The sequence below is a fragment of the Pogoniulus pusillus genome, chromosome W, assembly GCF_015220805.1.
Source record: "Pogoniulus pusillus isolate bPogPus1 chromosome W, bPogPus1.pri, whole genome shotgun sequence".
NCBI lineage: Eukaryota > Metazoa > Chordata > Aves > Piciformes > Lybiidae > Pogoniulus > Pogoniulus pusillus.
In genome coordinates this window covers 3,062,108-3,067,034 of record NC_087308.1, presented here as the reverse complement: position 1 = coordinate 3,067,034, position 4,927 = coordinate 3,062,108, and the positions used below count along the sequence as shown (strand labels likewise).

The following is a 4,927-nucleotide window of genomic DNA, read 5'->3' as shown; positions in this document are numbered from 1 at the left end:
CACCTACTGGCTTGCTGGTGCTGTCCGCCTTGCCTTGGTTCCCAGCCATGCCGTGTCAGGTGTGCGCAGACAAGGGCCTCTGATGGTAATGCACTTGGCGGCAGCCGCAGACGTTTGCCGCGTGGCATCCCCTTGGTGATGCAGGTTGTGCAAATTTTGCTGCCGAGGGCTGGACAGGATGCTCTTACCTCGCGTAGGATGTCGGTCTTGAAGCCTTGGATTAAGCACACACAGTCGATCCCCCCATTTGTCACCAAAATGCTGAGGCTGAACGGTTGAGGATGTCTTTTGCTTTCGAAGGTAGGGTTTCTGCGCAGAGTAGGCGGCCGGCTGGTGCTACGTCCTTGCAGGCTTCCTGTGATTACGCTTTTGTTCAGTGCCTGAGCTTCCCATTGCACGGGAAATGAGCAGCTGCTCATCTTCCGCTTGAGTAGATTCTTTGCTGATTCGGTTAAGTTGTTTGTGTCGTGCCTCTGTGGAAAAGCTGCTTAGGAAATGACCCACGTACACGAGAAGGTCCTGGAGGTCGCCGATGTGAAGTACTAGCCCGTCTGCTTGCCCCCATCATCTTGCATGGTGAATCCGGCTTCTGGAGGGGGCTCTGTAAACATGTTGTATTTTGCGTATAGGAAGCACGAATAGCACGCCAGAGAAATCAACGTTTCGGCTTGTGTTTGGGGTAGCTGGCAATCTGCTTCTGTAGGAGTTCCGTGGGGCATATCGATTTGCTTAAGCTGTTCCCTTTCTCTGGAGCCAACTGCAGTTTAACCCTTTCCTCTTCCTCCAGTGCCTTGCGTTGGGTGCTCTTTTGCCCCACGCCCCGCTGCTTTTCCTAGTCATGCCTGAGGAGCCAATTATCAGGTTATCTGGAGCAGAAGATTCTGGCCAGCCCGTAAGTACCATGGAAGCATTCTGTATGCTAACCCATACCTGTAATTAGGTCCTAGTTGACTAGACTGTTTCCCCTGCCCCCTTTTCTTCTCGATAGGGCAGAGTAGGCTACTTCTGGGGTCCTGGTGCTACAGCCTTTTGCCTCTAGCTTGGAACGGAGCTGAGCCTTTTGACTAAAAGTGGCCGTATAAAGCACCGCTCGGTCCTGGGTGCGTACTTCTGGTGCAAATGCAGTGTTGTTTTGGAGCGCCGTCTGATGCCTGCCGTCTTGGTTTAGAGTAAGGGTAGTGGTACTACTTCTACTACAGAGGAGAGGGCTTGGGGTTTTTGGCAGGTCAGGGGCGAGGAAGGGCAAAGCTGGTTGAGAGGTGCTGGATGCTTCCCCTTTTTAGCTCTAGAAGTCAGTTTCAAAGACTCTGTAGACCCGTGCAAACACCAGCCTAAAGTTTGTTTTCTGCCAGAGTCTCTTAGGTTGCCCGAAGAGACGACGAGGGGCTTCAAGCTGGAGACAAGCTTAGCTTCTGTGTCTTTTTCATAGTGTGTCGGTGTAAACCGGTGGAGCGCTATGGGTAAATGACTCTTAGTTCACCAATATGGTTAGATGGTCAAATCCACTTTATTTCCGTGATACAGTGACTTATATGCATTCTAGCAAGAGGCGTGCTCCACCAAGATTGGTTACAGCCAGAGGGTACAGGGTTACTTATAAGGCATCAATAGGTCAGCATACCATAACATTCTAAGGGTCAGCCCTCCAGACCACCTACTCCAGCCCCCTTGGTTATCTATCTCTGCCCACTGCAGCTGTGTGTGGGGTGCTCAGTTGTTTGCAGATTGATTTCGTGAGCTAGCAGCATCCCAGGGATGTTTCTCAGCACAGCTGCTCATGTTTATCATTTCTGTGTCCTCTGCCAACAAGAATTCTCCAACAGTAGTGCTTGGGAGAAAAAAAAAAAAAAAGCCTTGCTTTCCCCACCTCTCCTCACGCCCCCCCCCCCCAATTAGGGTGCCTGATCGGTCTTTGTAGCCTTGCTTGGATGATCTGAGTTGGAGGCGGCTGGGCGTCCGGCTTTGCGGCCAGCAATCTGAAGCACCATGGTTGAATGGATAGGAATTGGCTAACTGGTTTCTCTGGTTGGTTCTCTGCTTTTGTTCCTTGCCTTCCTGCCCTCCCTCCAAGTTGTGCGTGGCTTCTAATTTTGTTTCTTTATGGCTCTGTACTTGCTCCTCCAGCTTCCCGGGCGTTTCGTGACTGTTGGCAAGAAGCATGCTGCTCACCTAGGCCGGATGGATGGATTCCGTGCGGCGGTGGATGAAGGGCCTGAGGCTGGGCCACGTGTCGATCGCATACATCTACGTATTCTGGGAGGCCGTGGATTGGGCTGGCCGCCTGGCTATGAGTCTTGGGCCGTAAGAATTGCAGCAGGTGCACAAATCTGCATTGACTGGATTTTGTCTGGTGCACATCTATTCAGGCACTCTTGACGTCTAACGTTTGATGAGAGGTGTTTGTGCTTTGAGCAGCATTTGCACAATAAAGACTTAGCATGGGGATACCATCTCCATCTTGTGCGTCTTACTGAAATAGTTCCTCAAGTCAAAGCGGTGTCTCCCCGGAGTGTAAGTATATGGAACGTGTCAGTCTCTAAAGGGTGTTGTATAGCTGGAGAAAGACTTGCCCAGCCATTTGAAGTGTGACGCTGGAACTGTCACGCAGTCTCCTCTGTCTTGTAGGAATCTAATGCTTCACTTTTGTCATAGGTTGGGAACTATAGGTTAAAAATTCTCTAGGGACTAGAGGAGCCTAGGGAAAGGGTGAAATTGTTAGTGGATCCCATAATTCTGCTATCTCTTTATAAGATGTCAGCAAGGCCAGCTCGTTCTCCTTTCCTCTCCATCCTGCCCGCTGTCTCTGGCAGGAGCTACTTATCGGGGTAAACGTGTAAGGAGCGGGCCTGGTTGTGGCCTGCAGAGGCTTTGTTTGGGCCTATGGGTGGCAGAGGGGTCGGGGGGTTGCAGGTTGGAGCACCGGGGACTGTGATGAGTTTTGGGTTGTGGGAAAAATTCAAGGGGGTCGCTGTGTATCTTGTATATGCTCTGTAATTTTGTTCTGTATCTTTCCTTTCAAATAGAATTCTGCATTTTTCTCCAGGTGTCTTGGGTTCAAATTTAAACTCCTAGAGACTCCAGTATATTTGATAGACCCAATAACAATTTGTAGAATGCCCTCCCCTCTTCCCCCTTCTATCCCAAAGGAAGGGATTAGATATAGGGAGAGAGAGATAAAGCACACCCAAATAAATCAATCTCACACGATTTGGAAGTTAAAAAGAAAAGGTTAACAATAACTTAGAAAGGTATCTGAGGTAGGGAAGTTTACAAAGGATAGGGAAGGGAAAAATAGCAAAATACAAAAGGTATTAATACAACCTGAGTTGTGTGATGGTGGCTTTTGTCTGCCTCATGTCTGCCACCTGATAGAACAGCTGGTGTGGTGGTTTGGCTTCTATCCCGCCCCCCCCCCCCCACTTTTAGAAATGCCCCAGCTAACTCAGACGAGCTCCAGGAATATAAATGAAGCTATTTATTTACAGCAGCACAATATACAAGCAGTTATTTACAATATATACAGTTATATACAGAAATATACAAATGAAAAGTAATACAGAAACACAACTCCCCTCCCAGAAACCTGAGTCCCCGGGAGGGGCTCTCAACCACCCCAGCACCTCCCCCTGCCCCTCTCAACCTTACCCCAATTCCCAGGAAGAAAAGAGGTGCAGCCAAGAGGTTAAGAAGGAAGGTTAGTGGCAGCGAGGTTAATGAGATGTTGCTCAGTCTAAAGCCAAAAGCAGAGTGAGAGACAAAATGGAGAATGTTATCTAATGTTTACTCCTTGTTCCCATAGTTCTCAGCAGGACTGTGAGAGAAGTTGACATCACAATTGTTTTCCTTTTCACAGCTAAATTATCTACTTTCTCTCACCAAAACATTCTACCCTGCTTCAAACTAGCACAATCCACCCCTGTCTACTTCACTCAAGAGTATCGCTGAGAATTATCTGATCTAATCTAAACCAATATTTACACTAACGAAAATTACAAGTTCAGTTCACACTTCATTTCAGCTATCTCAGATGTAGGTGATTCAAAAGCTCAGAACAGGGACTCCCAGGTGACGTTGGGTTCGTGCTCACGTACTGTAGATTCTCTCACAGATTCTTTCAGTGCTGAATGCCGATGGTACCTAGAACAGTAAACTCCTAACAGCTTGTATTATACACTCTGAATTCAAACTCTCTCAGCTAAAGTTAGATTTCTCTGTGGAACACACTGGATTTCACCATTCTCCTGCATTACCCAGTAGGTATGACCAGGACCTTCAGCAGATACCACCCCTCGGACAGGTTTCCCTTCGCCCGAAGGAGAAAATACCCAGTTTTCCCTAACAGATTCTTTTCACATACAACAGGAACTTTATCACCGTCTACTGTTTGGACTAAGTCTGATTGTGCAGGTCCTGCTCTGTTTACTGAACCTCTACTATTTACCAACCAGGTAGCTTGTGCTAAATGTTTGTCCCAGTTTTTCAGAGTTCCACCCCCCACGGCTTTTAGGGTGGTTTTCAGCAAACCATTGTAGCGCTCAATCTTCCCTGAAGCTGGTGCATAGTAGGGTACATGGTAGATCCATTCAATACCATGCTCTTTGGCCCAATTTTTCACAAGATTGTTCTTAAAATGAGTGCCATTGTCTGACTCGATTCTCTGTGGAGTTCCATGACTCCACATGATCTGTCTCTCCAAACCAACAATGGTGTTACGTGCAGTAGCATGTGGAACTGGATAGGTTTCCAGCCATCCGGTGCTGGCTTCTACCATCGTTAGCACATACTGTTTGCCAGAATGAGATTGAGGTAAAGTGATGTAGTCAATATGCCAGGCTTCACCATACTTATACTTTGACCATCTCTCACCATACCATAAGGGCTTGATTCGCTTAGCCTGCTTAATAGCAGCACAAATGTCACAGTCATA

General features: G+C 47.9%; 1 long non-coding RNA gene across 2 annotated transcripts; it reads left to right on the top strand.

Moving 5' to 3' along the window:
- Window positions 1-237: 237 nt before the first annotated feature.
- Window positions 238-2,233, top strand: LOC135192860 (uncharacterized). Of its 2 annotated transcripts, none has more exons than XR_010309052.1 (3): window positions 238-300; window positions 788-892; window positions 2,125-2,233. It is a non-coding gene; the product is annotated as an uncharacterized LOC135192860 (long non-coding RNA). The 2 variants fall into 2 exon arrangements; XR_010309053.1 differs by lacking the exon at window positions 238-300 and adding an exon at window positions 493-516.
- Window positions 2,234-4,927: the final 2,694 nt, after the last annotated feature.